General features: G+C 36.5%; 2 long non-coding RNA genes across 5 annotated transcripts in view; one reads left to right on the top strand and one right to left on the bottom strand.

Annotated features, from left to right (window-relative positions):
- Positions 1-25,660, top strand: part of LOC108734874 — a 42,767-nt gene that overhangs the window by 16,865 nt on the left and 242 nt on the right. For 2 of the 4 annotated variants that reach the window (XR_001937459.1, XR_001937460.1), the window contains exon 2: positions 2,643-2,918. This is a non-coding gene — a long non-coding RNA (uncharacterized LOC108734874). Of the gene's footprint in view, positions 1-2,642; positions 2,919-4,530; positions 4,567-12,232; positions 12,851-25,660 lie in introns of those variants that run through there. The other 2 variants (XR_001937458.2, XR_001937461.1) reach the window with 2 other exon arrangements.
- Positions 13,252-25,660, bottom strand: part of LOC108734875 — an 89,552-nt gene continuing 77,143 nt past the window's right edge. Inside the window, exon 4 of the long non-coding RNA XR_001937462.1 lies at positions 13,252-18,094. This is a non-coding gene — a long non-coding RNA (uncharacterized LOC108734875). The remainder of the gene's footprint in view (positions 18,095-25,660) is intronic.

The raw sequence follows: 25,660 nt of genomic DNA, 5'->3' as shown, positions 1-25,660 counted from the left end.
CTAGTAAATCCCTGAAAATTGGCAATATTGGTATTCATTTATCGGCACTTTTATCGAATTGAAGGTTGGTTACAATGAAATCGTATCAACATGGTACAAACACGTGTTAATTTTTTAACAGAAGTGTGTTCTTTGAGACGTTCGAGAGGACTAGTTAAACAATGAAAAAAGTGGCACTTTCAATTTAGATTCCCACTTTAATAACTACTACGAATTGCATGAATGAATTTTTTCCACTAGATAGAAATTCAAGTTTGTACCTATACGCGTTAGAAATTTTTAAAATTCAATTAAAAAAAATAATAAAACAGTAAGTACTAAAATATATTGTGTTTTGAATGATTTTTTCCAAGAAGCAAGAAATGAAAGTGTATACGAACGATTTTTAGTTAAAAGACTTCAGTTTACATGCAATTTATCCATTCTAGTTCTCAAGAACATCGTAATCAAATTTATTAATCTGTCGAAACATGTCGATATGTCGACATTTGTAGATATACCTACACTTTTTAATTATACTTCGATTTATATATATATATCGATAGTTATTAATAATTTTATCGATTTATCGATATATCGATAATACATAACTAAAATCAGTTATCGCCCAGGACTAGTGTAACCTTATTGTAGCTTCTGATCTACCTACTTACTGTACTTACCTGTATTTTAATATGCGATGTACCTTCACTTGGGTAATTATTTATGCAGTTAACTAAAAGGAATAATTCATTTTGTAAGTCAAGACGTGTTGTCTTTTCCTACCGCAACTTTCGGCTAAGCTTCGATAAGGACTGTGGTAAAAAAAGACAAGATTAATGAAATGAGTGTTGTCGTAGTCACGTCCTTTAAATATATAAAGGTAGGCCTCATATCAATTCGTATACTAATACGTATACGAAGTTGGTATTTGTATTTGTATTTTTAAATTAAAATACAATTTTGCTTACAATTCTTATCATCAGAAAGATGTACGTTTGCTTTTAAATAATATAGGGTTGTTCGGAAAGTCATTTCGTTTTTTTTTGTGGAAATGAAAGACAGTTTTCGTATAATAAACAAATACTTTATTAAATTATATATTGACCGTTCTGGTCTAACACCTTTTGCCATCTTTCTGGTAGTAGCATAATTCCACGCTCATAAAATTTTTGGTCTTTGCTGGCAAAAAACTGATCGAGGAGGTTTTTGACCTCCTCATTTGAGGTGAAGGTTTTACCGTCTAAAAAATTTTGGAGTGATCGGAACAAATAATAATCCGATGGTGCCAGGTCTGGAGAATATGGTGGGGGTAGCATTGTATCCCATTCAAGCTGTAAAAGCTTTTGGCGAGTGACCAAACTTGTGTGAGGTCTCGCGTTGTCTTGGTGAAACACTACACCTTTCCTGTTGATTAGTTCTGACATTTTCTGTTGAAGTGCATCATTCAGTTTGTCCAGCTGCTGATGACAGTAGACTTCCGAATTAATCGTTGTGTTATCCGGTAAAAGCTCAAAAAAAACGATTCCTTTAAAATCCCACCAAACAGACAGCATCACCTTCTTTTGGTGAATATCGGCTTTGGAAATGGTTTCAGTCGGTTCATCTTTTTTTGCTCCATGACCTCTTGCGTTTGACGTTATTGTATACAACCCATTTTTCGTCTCCAGTGATGATGCGCTTCAAAAACGGATCATTTTCGTGACGTTTGAGAAGCGAATCGCAGACGTCAATGCGGCGACACAGATTTCTCTCTGTGAGAACATGGGGAACCCATACATCGAGCTTCGAGGATAATCCCAGGCCTTTCAAGTGGTCATAAACTGTTGAATTTGTTAAATTTAACCTCAATCCGATCTCACGTGTTGTTATTCGCCGGTTCACATCAACTAATGCCTTTATCGCGTCTTTATCAGCTTCAACCGGCCTTCCCGAACGTGGTGCATCTTCGACATCAAAATTGCCGGATCTAAATTTAGCGAACCAGTTCTGGCACTGGCGTACTGTCAACTCACCTTCTCCATACACATCAGTCAATTTGTTTCTGACTTGAACAGCATTTTTACCCTTTCTGTAGTAAAACAGTAAGATATGTCGAAAATGCTGCTTATCGCTCTCCATATTTAAAAGGGCACCAACCAAAAACTACTGCGTAGAATTAATTGGAATTTTTCACACACAAGCCTTGCTGTATGAACTCTCAAAGCATATAAAAATTGTACGGCTAAAATGTGAAGTTGGGTGCAAAAGAATACAATTAAATCCTCTGTCGGGAAAAAACGAAATGACTTTCCGAACAACCCGATACAATCGCATACTAGGTACTAGTTGTACAGAAGGAAAGATCGATCTTAAGGTCCTACAGATAGATTCTATAAATAAGATGGAAAATTAACTTCGAACTTAGGTTTTACTAGGTCTTACGTGTGCTTTTTTTTAATTTGACCTCGCATGTGTAAATGTGTATGACCCTCGGGCCGTCACTGAGATTTAAACTTATAAGGACTTAGGGATTCTTTAGTTGCAGTATTTGAAATGAAATTTCTTAAGTGAACCAAAAAGTACTATTAGGTTTTGAAATCTAACAATCTCATTTAAATTATGTATACAAAGTTGGTATTTGTATTTATTCTTTATGCTAATTCGTTTTTCTTTTGTTTCAGGTTAGTTTTACTTACGATAAGTTCACCGTTGGTGAGTAAAAAGCAAATCGGCAGCATATTTGCTGGTCTATTTAATTTAAGTGGTCGTTGAATTGCAAACGACAAACGCAAAAGTCTAGTTGGGTATGGAAAAGAAAGCTTAAACGATTCCAGTATGAAAACGGCGCGTTGTGGATATGTGACCTGTAGCATACGGAATACCTGCCTGCTTCGATTCCCGCCTTTATACGGTCGTCCCCAACAACTCATCATAATGGCCGATAGTTGTCCAACGTGGTGAGTTATGTGGCACGGATTGTTTTTTTTTTTCCTTTCCGTCATCCTCTCCTCTCTTCCCTTTGCCTCGGGAAAAAAGAAAAGAGAACACGTTGCGTGTTCGCGAGAATTCCTTCTTGACAATATCATTTGCCGGACAAGTCGTACTACCTCTATAATTCATTCGCCACGTCTAATGTAAGTACCTACATACGTATGAGCTGCACTATTTTATTGGCGCAATGTCGTGAGAATTTCTAAAAGAAACGACCACGATAGACTTGCTAATGCGTCCAGATCGCTGTATGCATCGCCTTTTTCTTACGGCGTTGTTGTTTCTTTTGTTTTTCGCTGATACATTTGTAAATATGGCTCAGGGAAATTTTCCCTCGGACTAATGTTCCGTTTCAGCCGATTTCTTTTTGGTTATCTGCAATCTTAAAAGAACGTGTTTATAGCTGGAAACGTTTTTATTATTGTACAACCGCAATCACTGATGAAAGAAATATTGTTAAAAGTTTAATAAACAAGAAACGTCTATCGGATTCCATAAACATGCTAAAATGTTTCAATGTTATCATAAATTTAATGTTTTTATACGTATGTAAGTATCTAGGGAAAATAATTAGTTTAATTTGCGCTTTATTTTTTATATTGGTATTATAAATCACAAGAGTCAGGTAATTATCATAAAATGTGGTATTATAAAGGCAATTATACATTTAAAAAAATCCGTACACATATTTGTTGTGTTGGTTGTATTTATGAGAAAAAGTTGCATTGTTACAGAGTACGTGCTGAATTTGATACCTACTAAATATCAAATTATATGCTAACTATAAGAGATTTACTATTTCGTCATTGCCAATTCAATCAATATTAATGATATTGCCTTGCTGAAGTTATGTTCGTATTATAAATGATAAAAATTACGCAGGAGTTTCTTTCCATGGACGAATTCTGCTTTTTTACGGAATTCGTTACACGGGGTTGTAGTAGGTAACTTGTAATGGATAGAGAAAGAGAAAGTAAGAAAGAAAGAGGGCGAAGGTGGATGTTTGCGGGGTAGGCAGGGCTGCAAGGCAGAAGAGATGCCTGAATTGCTTTCACGGTCGGGAGGAATAGATCGGAGGAATTATAGATGAGTCTCTGGGAGCCATTAATCTGAGCGAGAAACGTGTCAGACACCGGCGTATACGTAGCGTCCGAAAAAGGAGGAAGCTGGGGTGCGAAGGAGAAACGAAACCGGGTCCCTTGGTGATTCTACATCGAACAATTCGTGTTGGATGAAGCAGTAGGTTGCCGCCTCTTGCGTGAACCGCGATAACTCAAAAAGACACTACTCTTTGTTAGCAAAAAAAATTAAGTGTAATTCATACAATATTTCCAATTCAAAGATTTTTCTTCATAAATTTAAGCAAATAAATCAATATTGTATGATGCTACTCTTCTCTGTTCGTTTTCTATTAGACTTTTTGAGGTAAAACTTCTTTACGCACGGTAGGGTAAGTTCGTTTCATGCGAATTGCTATGTAACGAAATCATGCAACGCATTTCTCCCGCTGTCTGTCTCTATGTGTGCTTATATCTTTAAAACTACGCAACGAATTTTAATGCGTTTTTTTTTTAATAGATAGAGTAATTCAAGAGGAAGGTTTATATGTATAATACATGCATAATATAGTAGAGAAACACTGATAATTTTAGACGTTTGTAATGTGATGTCGTAAATAAACACATTTTTTGCGCTTACATTGCAAACACTGGCTGAACCCTACGAGATAGATCAAAATAATAAACTACAGTATTGTACACCTTAAAAGGATCTACCAAAAAGGCCGTGATGGTATATGTCTATCTGTTAGGGATAACCCACAATAACCATTTTTTATCCTTTACTTTTTACGAGAAATAATGGCTTATTTACGGAGCAGTTTTAAGCAATACAACATTATTCCTTATCCAACTAAGTACTTTTAAATACATTGTGCATTTAATATAGATCAATATGGCCCTTTACAGCATATAATTTAAATGAGTATTTTCGAAGATATTACAGACTTAAAATGCAGGGACATAGCGGTTGCGGCGGTACCGGCCGGTTTGTATTGTCTAATGACAAAAAAGCTGTGATTGTTGTATATAAAGATATTCTATAGTATATTTACTATCAGCATTGCACCCGTGCGAAGCATAATGTACAAATAATACCATTAAACCAATTCCTTAACCCCTGTCCCGGTATGTTTGTGTGTTTCAAGAAGTTTCACTTCAGTAACGTGTTGTATAATTACACGTATTTTTTTTTTTCATTCAAATCGAAGTTATGTTTTCGTTGAAATTGCAATAAACAGAAAATTGTAAGAAGAAAAAAGTATGAAATTCGCCCGTGTGTCGTAAATCTTCCCAACTTCGTGGCAGCCTCGAGCGCGTAATTTATGGGAAGAGTGAGACGAGAAACCCTCTATCGGTATTAAATACAGTTCCCGGGAGTAAAGACAAAGAAACTTTGGAACGGAATATTTCTCTTGTTCAGGCGTCCCGACTGTCGCCATCCGTCTTCGGTTATCTTCTTGCGGCACTACTGCGCCTCGGCCTAACAAACTAAGTATCCGTAAATTTATACAGGGAAGAAACCAGGAACCTTCATCCAGCACAACTACCGATAGAGGCGGACGGTAAACTACCCAATTTTTAAATTAAAATCCAATTTTGCTTACGTTTCTTATCATTAGAAAGATGTACACAGGCTTCTAAATAATATAACCGCATACTAGTAGTTGCAGATAAGGAGAGGCGGATCCATTTGAAGGTCCTATAGATTGTTCAGATGAGGTTAGCCATGTAGAGGCTCGTATCAGGCAATATACTGCTGCTAACTATTATTAGTGTAGAATAAAGCGGTACCAAAATGATTACGAGAGATAGAAATGTTCAGTCTCTCAGAGTCTCTCAAAGCGGGACTCGAGTCTCCGTCTCTCATCGAGTCTCTCTGGTGTCGCTGAGAGAGACTGTCAAAAAAACTGTTTAGCGTCTCTGAACGAGAGACTCGAGCTGCTTATAGAGAGATCCTTATTTCGTATCTAGTCTCTGAACGAGAGACTCGAATCTCTGAACGAGAGACTCGAATCTCTGAATTAACAATTTTATCGTTCGTCTCTCCTACAGAGACTGTCAGAGATCTATAAAAACACCTAGGCAATTACTAAGAGACTATGAAAGACTGTGAGAGACGCTCTTAGAGACGCTGAAAGACTCTTGAGAGACTGGAGAGAGACTGAAAATTTTGTCTAGGGTAGCAGTGCTATTTGTTATTGATAATAAGAACACATTGATGTTTAATCTGCTTTTTAACTTTGTATTGCACTTACATCAACTATACATATTAATTTACAATATGGACTGTACATCGAACCCGTTTACCTGAACCTGGAAAATTTCCATACTGTCTTTTAATTATGTGAGCTGTCTCTGCATTATGTGAGTTGTCTCTGCATTATGTATGTTGTCTCAGAAACAAAAAATTACAACTTAGATTAACTGTAATATTTAAATAAAGGGGGTTGAGTGTAGAAGTCCCTTCCTAAATATTATGGATGACTAGCTTTATTGGTCATTTCAAAGGGGGGTGACTCTGGTAGGCACAATAGTCTATGATTTCTCCATTTGGCCCATTTCCGAGTGAAAGTTTAAACATTTATGGGCAATACAGTTAAACGGTTTGAGTCCTGGATGGACCTGCACATTACAATACATGACTCAATGACAGCCTTCTTGCTATCAACCCTGACCAATTTGTGTACACATTTAATCTTGAAATGTATTACAGTGTCATCCATAACACTATTTTTACGCATAGGCACAAGAGAAACCTTTCTCGAAGTCGAAACAAAAGATTTTGATTCTGAAAGAAAGTATTATTTGAAAAAACGGACATTAAAAGAAACTGGATTTTGATTGACACGAATTGATGAATAGGACTCAAACATAGATTCTATAAAAAAGGTGGAAAATCAATCTCGAAATTAGGTTTTACTAGGTTTTTTTTAAATTTGGCCTCGCATGTGTAAATGTGTATGGCCCACGAACCGTCACTGAGATTGAAACTTAAGGAGTTAAAGGATTCATTGGTTGCAGCATTTGAAATGAAAGAACAATTTCTTAAATGAACTCATATCCCAAAAGCAAGACTGATACCAGTTTTTTTGTCTGGTCAGTATAAGTCATTGCTATTTCCCATGGTCGATAAGTAGCAGTAGCGCAGCAGCTGTACCGACACCGGCTGCCGCTGCGTTGTGTTCGCGGTGCAACGGCAGCAACGAGTCTTCACTTATCGGCCCGAGGTATCGGCTTGCTGGATCCAATTACGCGCGCCGCATAAGGTGAATGAAATCGTGGAAAGCCGTAATTCCATCTTGAGATTTTTGCGGAAGATAGAAACGCCAGGTTTCGGTAGCCAATTAAAAGCCACTGTTCCTTAAAGAGCTTTTTTAAACGGCCCATCACGGTTAAACAATAAATGTTAGGCATTCTTTCCTTAATCCTAAGCTTTGTACACAGTTCGGCTAAGTCGGACACATAACTACGGCGATGAAAACTGTTGAGGAACATGCAAACTGATTTTCTATTTCCATTCGTGTGGTATCAGACAAGCATCCTACCGTCTATAACATTCAGTGAGTAAGATTCCGGTACATTGTTACATGATGTTTTTTTTGTTTGGTTAACCATTATCTGCTTAATTTATTGTTATTTCTTCACTTCTCAATAACAGTTTCTCGTATTATTTATTTTGAGTATAGGTTTACGATTTCTCCATGTATGTACCTACATATAATTTTTTTAAAAATATATTACTCACCCAAACAAAAATTTTGTTTTCTCTGCCACAAGATTCAAGTCTGATTGTGAATGTGCTCCTATGTTTGCGACATTCTTCCAGAATAAACAACTGATTTCAGTACGGTTTGTTTTTATTTGAAGTTAATTGTCCTCGAGATGATTCTTAGCCATGTTTGAAATAATTCCGTAAGGTCGTTTGTAAGATTTTCTGACCTCGTCATAGATTGCGTATGGATATCGGCGTTATCTTATTTTCGAAACGGTTGTCATTTTTAGTCTCTTTGCAAAAATCGAATAGCAGCTGTTAAAAGCGTTGGAACTTTAACTCCACGGTAAGAGACAGTTTCAGTCATCCTCTCAGATATCAGAGTCGCCTGTTCTTTTCAAGACAACAACGACATTGCACATAATCCGTGGCCATCTCGATCGTCGGTTTTTGCACGACCGGACCTGTTGGCTGCCTCTTGGTGCTGCCCTCACCGCCGACCATCTACCTCCCTACCGGCCGCCGTGCCAAGAATAAAGACGTTTGCAAGGAGGATGTCGAGCAGCCAGAAGGCAGCTGGAACGTGGTGGTGTAAATCTTCTTCTTCAGCACCGGCGTCGTAACCGCTGCCGCCGCCGCCGTTATGGAGTTATATACGCCAAGTGTATTGCACTCGCAATACTACTTATAGTTCGATAAGGAAGAGAATAAACGCGGTTGTGTCGTAAATAATAAGTCTCAGTTCCTGTAACGTTTTAATATCACGGAGATGATCGCGATGACGATTTTTCCAATGGACCATAACGGTTGCGTCCTTTCTTCTGACGATGATTTAGATTTAGATACGGAATCCTTAACATATTATAAAATATCAACCTTGTCAAGATCTCTCTATTCATGCTTACAACGACAAGCTACATCAATAAGGAATATTAAAGTACATGAAACATTTTTTCCAATCCAATAAATAATTATTAGAACCTATTATAACGACGATATTTGTGAGTAAACTGAAAGATATAAGTTCGAGCTACGTTAAAATTTTCTTGGCGAATTTTGCTGAGGCGCCTGTATATGGCTTTTTCTCAGGAGTCTATTTCGTTTGCTCGCATTCTTTCCCGCTTCGACCTGTTAATTGCATCGAGTGTTCATAACTCTTCGGGTCGCGAGAAAGTCGGAAACTCCTCCAAATTAACCGAAGCTGAACTCTTAAACTCCACTTCTGCTTAGTTGGCGGAATCGGCACGAAGGGTTGCCCTCGTGATGAAAAGAAAGAAAAAGTGGAAGACGAATGGACAAAAGATTAAAGAGCTGCTGAACCAAACACATCGGAAACTGTTCGGTTAAGAAGTTTATAAATGCTAAAAGAAATATCTCTTCATTTAATCCAGGACACCTTGGATGGTCAATTACGCTTTTGAGAAAACTGAAATATAAGTCAGTCTTGACGTTTGAAGAGTGACGTAGTGATGAACAAAATGTTGTGGTGGTCCGGCATATTTAACAAGACCATGATCAAGCCCAAAACATGACTATGTTCGTACTACCAAAAAGCAGGACCAAAACCAACATGAAAACTATATTAGTGTTGCTTTTGGTAATCTGTAATATGACTTTTGAAGGGAATGAAAGAACAAGACCAAACATAAGACCCAGGCTTGATCTTGGGTTTGCTTATTACTAATGTAACATTTGAAGAGAATGAATTGAAGATTTTGTTACAGTATGAATTAAGGTTGGCGAAAGGATGAAAGGATTAAAAATTGAGTTCGTGGTGGGATATCGTACCATCAGGTGCACGTGGAGTTATTTCCATCATTTTAGCTCTTTAGAAACGTGTCGTGTTTTCCTGTTGAAGACGTTGCTGTTTGCTAAAAGAAATATCTGTTCACTTAATCCTGGACACCTTGCATGGTCAATTAAGCTTTAAAAAAATTTGAAATATAAATCAATCTTGACGTTTGAAGATGTGGCGTAGTGATGAGCAAAAAAATGTAGGTCCTGCAGTTTGGTGTTGTGGTGGTCCTGCATATTTAGCAAGACCATGGTCAAGCCCAAAACATGGCTATGTTCATATTGCCGAAAAGCAAGACTAAAGTCAAGACCAACATGAAAACTATATTAAAGTTGCCTTGATGTTGCTTTTGGTAATCTGTAATATGACTTTTGAAGGGAATGAAAGAACAAGACGAAACATAAGACCCAGGCTTGATCTTGGGTTTGCTTATTACTAATGTGACATTTGAAAAGAATGAATTGAAGATTTTGTTACAGTATGAATTAAGGTTGGTGAAAGGATGAAAGGTGGAAAAATTGAGTTCGTGGTGGGATATCGTATCATCAGGTGCGCGTGGAGTTATTTCCATCATTTTAGCTCTTTAGAAACGTGTCTTTTTTTCCTGTTGAAGCCGTTGCCTTTTGCAAACAATGGCGCATAAATAATCTCGTCGGAAGAGAAGAAGAAGTACAGACATCGGGTCGTAGTCGGAACACTGAACGTATTATATCTACGCGCGTATGAAAAACGCTGTCCAATGAAAATAACCTTTACAGACACCTTGTATATTTATAACGAGAGACGAAAAAAAAGCGACCAGTCAGAAATTGGTCCGCTCGGGCCAATTATAGCTTGTCTCCTCGCGGTGTAACGAACGTTTTGTGTCGTTTCTTGTCCTCACTCGGGCTCTGCGAACGACGTGTTTGGATTCCAGAACAGGACAGCATATAAAATTGGCGAAGGCATCCGTCCGTCTCCACGATCGGCCATCATCCTTCATACAAACCGCTTTTTATCGAACCAACGATTATACGCGCACATTAGAATTTCATAAGCATTTTTTAATTGTACTGACAGTAGCTGCCACTGCTCCTTCGCTTCTAGCTGTCTCGTCTATGTAAGCTCGTCGTCTCTATATGGTTCGATTGGCTCGAAATGCCTATTGGCCACTCAGTATTAAACATTCCGATTGTTTTTTTGCTTATTTCAATTTCTGTTATTTCATTCTATTCAATCTCATGTAGGTAGTCTCTCTAATATGTTTTATTTATTCTATATACGTAGCACGGTTTGCATTCTCCTTTTTTTTTTAGACATTTCTCGTACCCTGTCTCATACATTGTCACTTTTTTGTATAGTCGTTCCCTAACAGTGACATCGTACTGACGTCTTGGTACTTTTACGAGTTATTTTTTTACAAAATGGAAAATGACTTTCTGTCAATCTCATTGAAACTTGGGATTCTGGAAGTTCTCGACGTGTGCCCACTGACAATTATACCATTCAAGTATACATATATATGCATATATTGAGGTGTTATACCTATGTACATTGTATGTTATGGATATGTCATGATTTCGAACCAGGGATGTACTGTAGAAGTGTAGAATACCTCAAGTGTACTTATGTACGTTTGAGGAAAGATATTTTGTGTATTCGGCGCCTATTGAGACATTTGCTCTACATGTTGAGAACTACCTGAATCCAAAGTTTCGAAGAATATTACAGAGGGCTATTTTCCTTAATGATCTAGCGGGGTCCTTTATAAGCCCGCTTAGAGTTCAACTTAGTTGAAAATGTTTATGCGCTGTTTCATCATCTTACCGTTCTGCAGATTTAACATTAAATTAATTTTTATTAAATATTTTTTACTACTTTTTACATTCTATTGGAAAATAAAGTATCTTTTTAAAATGAATGAAATTTCAATATCATTAGAATCATTAGGTTTTGTTTTACTAAACTTATCTCATTGATTGATTGAATTTTATTGTAACACTGTTTATACTATAAGCTAGTTTAAATTATTTTAATCTCGGTAACGAGTATATTAATACACACATAATATTTATAGAAAAAATTTATTTTTTTTATTAATNTCCAAAACTATGATTATCTTCTCCGAAAAAATTTATTTTTTTTATTAATATGAATTATTTCTCTTAATGTGAAATTATTAATTATATTTGCAATAATCCAGAAGCAAGTTTGCCTACCTACTGTTGTACAATATTTGATAGCATGAGATTACTAATACATAAATATTGACTTTTCGTTAAGTGCTTGCGTTCGTGGCCGTAATCTTGTTCGAGTTTGTCGAAATATTGCATGGACATCGATTAACGGTGGTCACAATGTAAACTGCCGCCTCGATGCCGGAGGAGGTCAATAAACGGCCGATAACATTTTTATCCGCGAAATGAAATATTCCCAGGAGGCCGCCGAGTGCGCAAACTTAATTTATGCCATGCAGTTAGTTGCCATGGAAACACACGCATTTGCATCATTCTCCTCCATGCACATGTAGACCGCTATAGCTTGTAGGTGGTGAGAGAAGACTGCTCCACAATCGTCCTTCGTCCTTTCAGGGGTAGCTCTTTTCCGTTGCTTTTCCACTGTTTCCGTATACATTTATTGGCTTCCCTCAACGGCAATTGTTTTGATGAAAACAACCACCATCTACCAACCCACATTAACGAATTAACTTTTCTATCTCTTTTATCCCCTTAGAACGAACTACGTGCCGTAACCGTTACTGGTATTAGGAGAACCGTTACATTTTATTCGAAAAAAATCTCAAGCGCGAATTAGTAATGAGCAAAATTGGTTTTAGTATTGCAGTCGTGCACGACCAAGATTACCTTTATACTAGCAACACCAAAACCAAGATGAACGAACAGGACAAGACTAAAACCAAGACGGAACGAATAAGACCAAGACTAAAACCAAGACCGAGTATGCAAGACCAAGACCGAAACCAAGGCCGAATATTAAAGACCAAGACCAAATACGCAAGACTAAACGAAAAATTATCACTGCAACTTTAATGCATTCTTTTTGGAAAAAAACATTTTTAGTAATTGAAATTTTTACCTTTACTTTAATTATTAAAAAAACGTATGAGTTTAAATAAGTAAAACCAAGACTTAACATGCAAGACCAAGACCGAGACTGAATAAGTATGGAAAAGACTAATACCAAGACTGGAACAGTCTTGTTTGAGTGTCGCTTTGCTCATCATTAATGTGAATTAAGGAACTAGTTAAATACTATTCAAAAACAGAAAGAAAAGCTTATGGACAATATTGCTGTATCATCATCATCATCATATGGTCGTCAGTCCTGAGACTGGTTGGGCACGCACCTCCACTCCTTCCTATCCTGAGCTAATATTCGCATTTCCTTAAAACTAGAACATCCCACATCCTTAACCATTTGCGAATAGTAATGTAATCTAGGTCTACCTCTACCCCTCCTAACTTCCGTTTCTGCTTCTAATATGTCTCTGACTAGACCTTCATACCTAAGAACCTGCAATCTCGCCTTTTCCTTATTGACTTCCATGAAGTCATCTGTTCATCTATTCTTTCTAATATCTCTTCATTTCTAACCTTCTCTATCCACGGTACCCTTAACATTCGCCTGTAATACTACATTTCCAAACATACCCTTTTAATAACCTTTTTCAAATTTCTAAATTAACCGTTCGCGATTATAGAAGTAACCTCTTTTTATTGAAGGCGACTCGACGCTGCTCTATCCTCTGCTTTAAATCCCTACTATTCCTTCCGTCCTGACTTATCTAACTTCCTAGATACCTAAAAAATCAGACACTTCAATTGCTGTATATAGGATACGAAAATACTGAAGTAGGTTTGTGCCTAGTTTCAAAATTTAGCTGAAGACTTCCTTTTCACCAGCGCCATTTCTTGCTTTAGGTTTCGTTCTACTTTTTGCGTCTCGTGTAGAATTGTATACATTTTTAAAAAAAAGTTGCTTATGTATGATGACGTTTTTGCCTTCCTCATTGTATCGATACAATAATTATTGATTACTTAAGCCTGTTTGCATGGAGAGAAAGAAGAAGAAGAAATGGGTAAAAATGTCCGGCGAATTGTCGTCGATTTCGTAAAAAAACGATCACGTATTGCATGCTACTGAAGATAGGAAAAGGTGTTTCAGTTGAGAGGAGATCTGCATTTCATTAACAAACCTTTCTGCGCTCGCTTCGGATCCGATAGCATCTTCGGAACACATGTAATGAATGTTCTTGGAAGCGGAGAGAGCCACTTTGCGAACATACACGTACAGCAACAACAACAGCACACACGCTCTTTTACAATGACGACGGCGATGCAACGGCGTCGAAACGTCCCGAATATATGTAAGATAACAGATCTTAAATCCAAACGACACCCGAGTAAATTGTGCGCCTCCAGTGCGCGAAAGCGTTTTTCACAATTTCGAACGTTATTTCTGTTTCGAGAGTAATTAGAATGGATCGTGAGAGATCCCGGAAGACTTTCATGGTATTAAGTATCCGGTAGATACGTTTTGAGAAAGAAAGTCAAGTGGTCCAGTCATTCCTGAAATAAGAAGGTAAAGATAATCGGATTCGAATTAATAATGTTTAGAAGAAACAATTTACAATACTCATCACAAGTTGAGAGGATGGAATAAGAACATTTTAAAAGCCTTATCCAAAACTATGATTATCTTCTCCCATATTCAGTACTGTTGATGAAGATGTAGGTAGATGGTCTACGACTTTCGAAAGTTTTGGACAAGTTTGACTCAATATTAAGATTCTAAAAATTTTTTTTTTCTGCAGAAACTGATACAAAATTACATTCGTTTAGGTAAAAGGGCTAGGGTGTCTTGCTTGCGAAAAATTATTATTCATTTGTTATATGTTTTCGATTGACTTATTCTAATGTAAAAAAAATTTCGCTTCTGATGCCACTCTCCCAAAGGCTGGGCTCTCCTCTTCGGTATGTTGATATTAACATTTCGGGCATTCCCACTGTGACGTTAAATGAGAATTGTATTTTGGAAGTCGAACAGTAACGATAAGACGCCGTGAGCGTCATTCCCATTAACAATTCTCGGGCCGTTTTGTTCCTCCCGGGTCCTTTGCGGTAACAGCGAAGCGAGTCGCAAGTTACTGCACCACAGTCCAGCCTCAGCACACTACATACATAAATGTTCATATTTCTCCGTAATCTAATGAGGTGGTAATGTGTCAAGCGGTATATTGCGTCGTATCGCATCGAGTCAACGGTAGCACCGTGACGGCGACGGCTAGTAACCGCGCTAATCCAATGAAATTGCCACCGGCAGTTATTTACGCAGAAAATACAACTTGCATGAGTTTCTTGAGGGGTTTCCATTGTCAAATATGAGCATGCAGATATTGAAAAATTTGATTCAAGAAATGAAAATGAATTGCAAGTATGAGTTACACATCAACGAATCTATCTAACCGTTAAAAAAGTACCTACTTAAGTAATGTTGTAGTTTTTTACTGTTATCAAAAAGCATAAATACTAAGATATCACGTTCTTAAAATACATGTCGAAGACAACTGATATACCTTTATAAATTATTATTTATCGTTACTGTAGGGTCGTTAGTCCCAAAATTGGTTAGTCGCGCATCCCCTGTGTCCACTGTTCCCTAACCTCATCCATTAACTATTTTAGAAAAACAATCTAATCCAGGTCTTCCTGTACCCGTATTTACTCCTGTTTCTGCTTCGAATATGTTTCCAACTAGCCGAGGCCCGTAGCTAGGAACTTTTTTCGATAATAGTCACATTATTTGTTGCATGAAAAATGGGGATCACAATTGATTTTACATATATAGAAGTCGCAGAGTGTTTATCAAACATACGGCAAAACCTGAAGATGTTATTTCCGGGTTAATTCTAAGAATATATTTTTATCCTTTGATGATTTTGGGAAAGTCGATTTGAAGGACAAAACCAACTATCCATCTCGAAGGACAAATTTACATTTTTCTTTGTACTTTCCGTTTTAATGCAATGTATAGAACAATGAGAAAAGTTTCAAGAACAGTACAACAATCTTTGTAGTTAAAGTACTTTAACATTGTATTTAAAATAACGTATGGGATCTTCGGTCAGCAAGTAAAATTGACGTCTGTTTTACTATTGAACATATACTGTAAGATCCAGATTTATTAATATCTTTAGATTTTATCATTTGTCTGGGATACTATTATGTCAATGTACTCGCCTTAATATATTCATATCTTTCATGTTCTTCTTGCACAACCTTTTGTAATGGTATTTGATGAAAAAAACGGAGTATTATTGAACGTCGGGTCGTAAACCGATGCGGAAATCGATTGCGAAGCGGCATCAGTTTTATTCCCGCAGCGATCCGGTCGGAATTTATATCGGACGCGGCGCCCTTATTCTTTTCCAACGTAAATCTTGGGAGCTCCGGCTTAATTATGCTCCATTCCGTCCGTTCGTTGGTTGTGTTGCCGTTGATTCGTTGTTCTCCGTTCGGCCAACGTGCACGGCACCACGGGAGATACTTGGGTACGTACCGTTCGCTCGTTCGTCGCTATTACTTAGGATTAATTTCGATTAATTTGCATTCGATACATTAAGTGCATTAACACGACAATAATGTGCCGGCACTGGTGATGCTTATTCCATTGTTTTCCTTGTCCTCCTGTCGGCTCCACAGCCGTATACGTAAATGGGGCGGAAATTCAATGTTCGCAAAACGTCGTATGTTCAATTGTCCTTTTTTATTGCTGTTTCCGGAGTAGATATACAAAACGTCAACAATATTAAATCACTGTATTAGACTTTTACTATAGGTAGTAGCAGTTAAAATACCTATTCTAGATCTATTTTCGAAAAATAATTAAACGAGCAAATGTGTCTGTAGACTAAGTAAGAAACTAAGTTTGATCATTAAAAATCATTTCCAGGAAGTAAACATCTATTTCTAAAATATTCTAGAGTTGTCACTGCTTACTCATTTTATTTAAATTGCTTGGTACGCTCACGCTTTATGATAATTTTTTTTGTTATAACCTTAGTTTTTTTCTGTGTCTTTGATTTCGACAAAATGCAAGGAGAAAAAACAGTCTCTGAAGTCATTCACTTTTTTCCATAGTAAAAATGTTACAAGCAGTTTACAAGTAACTTTGTAATCGTAATTTTGAGTAGCGTGAACCAAAACTTGACCTTGAAGACCTTACCTACAACTTCATATAAACTTCTTCAACCAAAAAAATAAAAATGCAGTATTTTAGGATTATTTTGAAATCTTTTAAAAGAATTCCAATCCAAAATTGTAAAGCATAATATTTTACAACAGCAATCTCCTTAGGTGATAACATGAATTCTCAATACTTCAGCAATTATAAAGGTTGAAATATTTAGAAAAGAAGTACCCACAACACTAAGTTCAGCTCACACACAGCTCAGTTGGAACCGTTTAAATAGGTCTGCCAACGAAAGGTAATATTTATTATTAGAATATACGAGAACCAAAAAACAGAATATTCAAGATGTGGAAATAAATTGCATTGCGTTTAGTTCACGATTTTTCATTCATTATTTTTGGTCCACATTGGATATAGTTTCGTCGAACTCCCCATTCAAAAACGGATCTGACATAAGGATTACTTCATAAAGTGACGGAGAATACTGATTACATCTGCGGCTGGTGATATTTTAATCCCAAATATTTCAACCTTATAAAGGCTAAACCACTAAAAATTTGCATTATTATCGAAGCTTTTGTATGTAAAATATAATGTCTTACAATTTTCAATCAAGAATTTTAAGTTTTCGCCGTTTTCGAAAAAATCCAAAAACTACTATATTTATTTTTAAATTAATGCATAGCTCTCAGATGTAAAATTCCTGAAATTTTGGTGTATCCTACTCAAAATTTCGATTTTAGGGCTATTTGTTCAGCATGAGTCCGAGGGTTTACCAGAAATTGGGGTACAACTTATTATTGTAGATTTTGAATGGTAGAGATATGTTTGAAAGGTCGCAGGTATACTTGTAAATAGTGTTTAAATTTTGTTGGTTTCAAACAAGACACATCAACATCTTGAGCTATATTTAAATAAAAACAAGTACAGAAAAAATACATTTTGCAAAATATCACTAAAATGTCACGTTACAAGTTCGTTCTATGGTACAAAGATAAGGTTCATACATATACGAAGGCTGATTACTTGAATAGAATGATTTGAAATACTTGCACTGCATGAATTGAACGAGTTGAGTCTTAAACTGCTTTTTTACTAAAGTTATATAGTTATTTATAATAATTGTGCTGATGGTTTTGGGCGTATCGTAGGTCCGAAATTCATATTTGCTAGGATTTGAAATAATTACTATATGCAGGCGTAGATACGCCCTTCAATAAACAAATAACGCCCATTTAATTCTGAAAATATTGAAAATGTTCATGTCACAATTTGAAGACGCCGACACAGCGGGTGCTTGCAGAGTTTATGAAGGTAATTGCACTTATCTGCGAACCATCCCTGTTTAGTGATGTCCAGCTGAAGAGAAATTTCTTGATGTGCCTATAAAAAAAGTCCGTTTCAAAATTTGATAATAAAATTTGTACAAACTCACAACTATCATAAACTAATATAAACAGAAAAGCACGTCTTCAAAATTACAAAATATGTACAGGTCGGACGAAGGAACCTGGCGAGCGGTCGCGCAGGTACTTGCCCATTTATGACCTATTTGGATCACTTACAACCGATACACAAATAAGCTTTCAGTAGGCGTAAATTATACTATTAATACAGATAGGACAGTAGGGTACTAAGAAATAATGTAGAAACATAACTTACCAAAAAGAAAAAATAAACCTATTGCTTTTGTTTTATAGTTAGTTTTCACATTCACTGTCATCATGGGAATCTCTATCAGTGTCACCAACATCAACAATTAGTTCTTCTGTTTGTCTGTCTATTACTTGCTCACTGATCCCTATTTTTAAATATTTAATGTACACCCCTGATAGGAAATACTGAAGAAAGAGGGCTGCAATCTTTATACCTAAAATTGCCTACTTTTGCCACCGCGCATCCATGCCATTTTAAAATTTCCGCCAGCTTCCAGCGTCAGGCCTGTACAATAACTAACAAAGACCGAACAAATAGGAATTTGTTAAAATGCAAGTTTGTATGTTGAAAAAGTTCGTTGTGGTACTGTCCACATGACTAAACGTACGGACATGATGATACATATCGTGGTCTCTTTTTTTATTTTTGGTAAGTCAAAGTATATGAATGATAAGTTATTGTAGATAGATACCTAATTAGTTTTAGTGTTTTTTATTTGTGAAGATTACATTTGTTACGAGAGCTCGAAAAATGTATGTTGCGCCATTTATTAACTTTGTTCACGGACGGGAGTCTATTTTCCCGACAAGAATTACGAGCGAGTGGCCCCGTTCATCCCCCGCAACGTCGCGCCATGCATCTCGTTCTGCTTGCGAAGTGGATTTTGTAGCCGATGCGAAGCGTCGGCGGCGGCGTCCCGGCGCATATAAGAAAATGCAATGTTTTCACAAATTTATTGGAAGAATTCGCCAACTGCCGCACTTTCTGCAGGAGGCGGAGAGGAAGCAGCAGTGGCCCTACCTCCTTCTCTCTCTTTCTTGAACCCCACGGTTCGTTCGCGTGAAATACGATCCGTCCTTTCCGCCCCCGGATTAAGTGGAAGACACATTCCACGACTCAAAAGAAGCAGCCGACACTAGACCAGCATCTTCTCTCCTCCTGTTCCTGTTTACGTTATTTTTCACGTCACGCATTACGTATTCACGCCGTTTTGCTTAAGGGTTGTTTATGGGTCCACAGATAAACACGGGCCCCGAATGGAAAAGGGTGTAAACTCCAGGAAAATAAAAGATTTTGATCGCTGAACCGAAAAGAACTTATGATACAGAACAAACGTGGTTTTTCCTTTTCGTATTCCCAACGAAATATCGGTTTACGGAATTTATATTGTATTACGTAGACTACACGCTCTTATTGACTTGAAACATCACATGAGTACGAATCCTGTATGACTTCACATACTAATGATATGATGATATTTTTGGTACATTTTACATTTAGATCAATCTCACAGGTTAATTAAATACCTTAATTTATAAACAAATATATTTCACCTTGACCGTACTAAAGATTAAAAGATATTCACAGAGAAAAAAATCTTAGAAAAATTAGTATGCTCGTCATGTATTCGCAAAATTCAATATTAGTCTAATAATTTTTGCTTCATAAACTTTACCGAAAAGAACATGAATCTTTACTGTGCTTGCATGCTTTTTTTAAAAGATTTTTCTCTCCATGGTACTTGACAGGTATGTGAAGATCCACCAAATCCTTTCAACGTTTTAAACGACAATTAATACTCTTTTCTACCTTTTCCAAAGTTGGTTTCCTTAACAATCGAACTGCAAACAAACACATACTAAATTTTGTTCATTTTTAAATTAGCGGCCCTCTTTTAGTTAAATCATTTTATACAACAACAATAAATGATAATAAAAATCATTCTCCAATTTAATAAAACAGACCTTGCTGAGCAGACACGTATTTCGGAAATCTGACGATAGTTATATGTTCGTTTAGTAAACTTATCATCTGTTGTGGTAAATTGTAAAGTCTCCTTTTTAATTTAAGACCCACATACCTAATGTATGTGTTTTCTTACATTTTGGAATCTTAAAATGATTATTATTATTTATTTGGCTCAACGGGTATGCACCCTTTTTTTTACAATTATTACAAGGATATAAGATTTAAGTATACATAAGAGAAAAAAAAAATATAAAATATAAAAGATTTGTGTGACATCAATATTGCATAGCTAGGATAATAAATGTAATAACAACCGAGGTATTGCCATACGTACTGTAAAAATGAATAAATACATTAATAAGTAAGAACAATACATTAATAGCTAGACGAAGATGATAAAACGATGACAAAGTAAAAACAGAAAAGCGATCACAAGCGACTACCGACTAGATTTTTAAACAGTGAATATGATAAGTACTTATAATTCATCTCTCGAATGAACAACAGAATTAGCTGATCTTCGTTAAACGCGGAATGGTACTGAAATAAGCAAATAAGGTTCTACTGCCGAACAGCTTGAGATGGTACATTAAAATCAAATAAGTTATATAAATCTATTGAGTATCGAATGTAAAAATAATAGATCATTAACTTGACGACGTTTTTGAAGAGTATCAAGAAAATAATGTCTATTCACTTTCAGTACAATAATTATTAATAAACTTCATATTTATAATGCTGGGCTTCAATTTCAGTGTAATTCCATCATTTATTTCATACTAAACACGATAACCGCGGAATTGTCATTATTCCTTTGCATTCCCTTGAACCACCAGAATCAGCCTTTTAGGCGAGCGTTTCGTTTTGTATTTTGAACATATATAGAAGATCATTCACAGACATTCCATATCAGTTCGTACATTGTAATTTTTACCAATTTTGGTGTAAGACATTAAAATTATTTATCTTTGTCCTGTGACATGTGTCCACTAGGGAGTAGGTATCTACACGATGTAAGAGAATTAAACAAAAATAAAAGAGACTCGGATCGAAATGGCTGGTTACACTGGTCAACAAAATTTTGTAACAAGAAAGGTGCTTGCTAATTTTAAATTACCTACCTACCCTCATTTTATTACCATATTTATTTTGATTCCATCAGATCTAGTTTTCGTGTTACAGCCTACTACCCACAAAATTAAAAATTAACTGTTTTTGTTTCATTGTCGCATTCAGAGAATTTGTTTATTTGAAGAGCGTAGTGTTTTGTTCTGTTTTTGAGTTAAGTGATTGTTAAATAATGTCAAGAAAGTGTAAAAATGATCCTGACAAGTTTTGTTACATTTGTGGTGACATTACTTTCAAAACTCAGCGAAGGAATTTGACACCATTAGTAACTAAGTTATATGAACAGTATTTTGGCTTTGCCATCGGACAACAAGACAAAGCGTGGGTTCCACACATCTGCTGTGTTACATGTGTGGGTCTTCTCACTGGATGGGCGAAAAGATCTCGATCTATGCCTTTTGCAATCCCTATGATTTGGATGGAACCAACGAACCACTCATCTGATTGTTATTTTTGTCTTACTGATACAAAAGGTATTACAATTAAAACAAAAAGTAAAATTAAGTATCCTGTCCTGTCATCAGCTAAAAGACCGATCCCTCATAGTGGAGATCTACCGGTACCAGAACTACCTCAAACCAGCGATCTGGCCGTTACGCCAGAAATAGAAAAAGAGACATTGGATCCTGACTTTCAAGAAGCTTCCTCATCCTCATCTAATGAGCCACATCTTCTATCGCAAGGAGATCTCAATGATTTGGTACGTGACTTAAAGTTGTCCAAACAACAGGCAGAACTTTTGGGCTCCCGATTAAAGGGATGGAATTTATTACAACGTAAAACAAAAGTATGTTACTTTCGCAATCGAGATGAAGAGCTAAAAGGTTTTTTTTCACAAGATGATCAGCTTGTATTTTGTAATAATGTCTATGGCGTAATGACTGTTTTGGGTATAGAATATAAAGCAAAAGAGTGGCGTTTATTTATTGATGGCTCAAAAGTAAGTTTAAAGGCTGTTCTGTTACATATTGGCAATAAACTTCCCTCTGTACCATTAGGTGAGGCTTCTAACATGAAAGAGTCTTATGAAACTATTAAATTTATCTTGGAAAAAATTCAGTATAACGAACACAACTGGAAAGTTTGTGGAGATTTGAAGGTGATTGCCCTAATTTTAGGATTACAACTGGGGTATACAAAATACTGTTGCTTTATTTGTGAGTGGGATAGCAGAGACCGAAAAAATCATTATGTTAAGCAAGACTGGCCCAAAAGGCAATCTCTTACTCCAGGACAAAAAAATATTAAAAACCCTCCATTGCTGCAGCCTGAAAATGTATTTTTACCACCTTTACACATAAAGCTTGGGCTTATGAAGAACTTCGTGAAAGCTATGGACAGGAGTGGTGACGGCTTTTTATATTTGAAAGAAAAATTTCCTAAGCTGAGTGAAGCAAAAATTAAAGAGGGCATATTTGTTGGCCCTCAAATCAGGCAATTGATGAAAGATGATATATTTAAAGAAAAGCTTAGTAATTTAGAAAAATCAGCTTGGGAATCTTTCATGAAAGTAACTTCCAATTTTCTAGGAAATCACCGATCAAGTGACTATAAATGTATTATCGCGGAGCTTTTATCTACTTATAAGGCTTTGGGGTGTAATATGTCGCTAAAAATACATTTTCTTCATTCACATTTGGATTTCTTTCCTGAAAATTTGGGCGCCGTCAGCGATGAACACGGTGAAAGATTCCATCAAGACATTTCTACCATAGAAAAACGATATCAGGGCAAGTGGAGCCCACGTATGTTAGCGGATTACTGTTGGACATTAAAACGAGATGTTCCTGAAGCAAAATACAGACGAAAATCATAAAAGTAAATTCATATTAATGTTTCAATAAATCGAAATAACTTCTCTATGTTGATAAAAATTCAAAATTTCTAAAATGTTATAAGATGGTATTACAAAAAAACTATTCGTATTTAAAGCATTTTAATTTTATTTCTGGTATCCTTATCCTTGTCCTAAACATAACTAGACAAAAGTTTTCATGTTACATGCAAAAGTTGTTTTTTTGTTGACTAGTGTTACAACTAAAACACACTCATGCACACAGATACAAAGACAGAAGGCACACATGTATGCACGCAAACACCCAACCAAGAGCGAATCGAACCGAACTTAAAATGCGGCAGACATTCGTGCCTTTCTACCTACATATACATGCATGCAAGACGTCAGGCTGCCACGACCATAAATTAGACTGTAACAAATATAAATCAACAAACGAGTTAATCACTTTCCGAAGTAAATAATTACAAGGCCAACTCGATCCGCGGCGGCAACCGTGAGGTCAGTGTGTGCATTTATAATTCTCCACCCTCCCGTGATATCTGATGTGCGCTGCTGGCGTCGTCCACAGTGCGCTCGCTATCAATCTGTGGATGAGAGAGTGTGTACGTAGTACAGCAATACTTGAACAGTCTGTTTATTGCTTAATCTGCTTCAACCACGAGAGAAAACGTGAGGAAAAATACAATACACCATATTATCTTCATCTTAAAACAAGTTGAGTCGGGTTGGTCAGAATCAGGACCTGACATAGGGTCAAACAGGAAAGTTTTTATTGAAGAAAACGGAAATCCTTGGCTCTTTTGCGATTGATCCGTAGGAGTCGTCCATAAAACACGTTCACAAATAAGGGGGTGAGAGAGACTTCTATTTCTTAGCGTGACGAAATGTGACAAGGGGGTAGGGAGATCCAAGGGATTGTGACGTTCGCAGTTCATCAATATTATTTTAATTTTTTCGTAACTTCTTTACAATAAAATGTCATTATTGTTATTGTTATTTTTAATTACAACAAACATAGCAAACAGAAGGGGGTGGGCCAGTTCTTGTAACGTAATATTTGTTAGAGAGGGTTCCTTAAAGTGTTACTTAACATGACGAAGGGGGAGGTAGGTGTCCAAAAAGGTGAAATTATTAGTGACGTATTTTATGGACAGCCCCTTAATAATATTTCCTAAAAACAATCTAAAACTTTCTTTATTAGAATTAAATAATTTTGATAAATAAATCTTTTGGACAGATGAGCATTGTGTGTTAGACTTTAAGTCGACAATGCGAATGTTTTAAAAACGGAAATCCTTGGCTCTTTTGCGATTGATCCCTAGGAGTCGTCCATAAAACACGTTCACAAATAAGGGGGTGAGAGAGACGTGTATTTCTTAGCGTGACGAAGTGTGACAAGGGGGGACGGAAATCCAAGGGATTGTGACGTTTGCAATTCATCAATATCATTTTAATTTTTTCTTAACTTTACAATAAAATGTTATTTTCATTGTTATTTTTAATTACAACAAACACAGCAAATTGTTTGTAGGTGGGTGTTAGAGGGGGTTCCTTAAAGTGTGACTTAACATGACGAAAGGGAAGGCAGGTATCCAAAAAGGTGAAAATCTTATGGACAGCCCCTTAATAATATTAGAACTAAATAAATTTGATGAAGCTACGTCAATCCTTAATCGATCGATTCTAAAATCGACGAAATGGTACCGAGTCTCCAATATTTCTCGAGCTAAGTCTTTATTGTTAGTGCTAGATAGTATTAGACGCAGATAATCTTTATATCGTTCTCCATTTATTTCTCTATTACTCCTACAAACATTGTTTTACTTTCGTTTTGACTGCAACGAAATGCTATGTAAATAGACATAATAACCTGTTTTTCGTTAATGTTTGCTTAGGCACGGTGATTTAGTTAATGTTAATAAGCATTATTTCATGCGGAAGACGTCCGCGGTTTTCTGAACGGTTACGCTTCAGTTGACAACAAATCAAGCAGCGAAAGCACAAAATCCTGAGCAGCTTTATTCTAAATGCAAGAATACGTACTAACTACTATGTATGTAGGCAGGCAATAGTTTTCCATCCAACCGACGTTATGAAATGTAAAGTTAATGTTCGACCGACGGTTTCGTTTTGCGTGAAACGGAACAAAGCCCTAATGTGTTTCTGATGTCTGTCGGCTGCCTCTTCTTTCCAGCATAAACGCACAAGAAAAGTAGGTACATAAACATGGCGAGTACGTATCGTATGGCGTACGGGTAGGTACATATTTTACTCTTTGCATACGGAATTCGTTTAGACGTTTGATGGACGTACTGCTTGGCTCTGCTGCCATGGGAACTACCCAAGAAAGATCACCGTTCGATATCGTGATCCCGATCGCTGATATGAAACTTCAAATAACCACGCTGCTTACTACGTCTACCTGACGTGGGTACTTACATACAGACGTGCATACAAACATTCCCCACCACTCGTTTCGCTAATAAGATATCATGTTCATAAATAGTTGTAAACATTTTTAATTAAAAGGAAACAAAACATTGCACGACACAATTTCCACACTTCATTTATAAGTGGCTGCGTCAAATTATACAGAATTTTTAACAGTAAAGGGTAAG

The sequence above is a fragment of the Agrilus planipennis genome, unplaced genomic scaffold, assembly GCF_000699045.2.
Source record: "Agrilus planipennis isolate EAB-ADULT unplaced genomic scaffold, Apla_2.0 scaffold50, whole genome shotgun sequence".
NCBI lineage: Eukaryota > Metazoa > Arthropoda > Insecta > Coleoptera > Buprestidae > Agrilus > Agrilus planipennis.
Note: the sequence above shows the minus strand (reverse complement) of the source record. Positions and strands in the feature narration are given on the sequence as shown.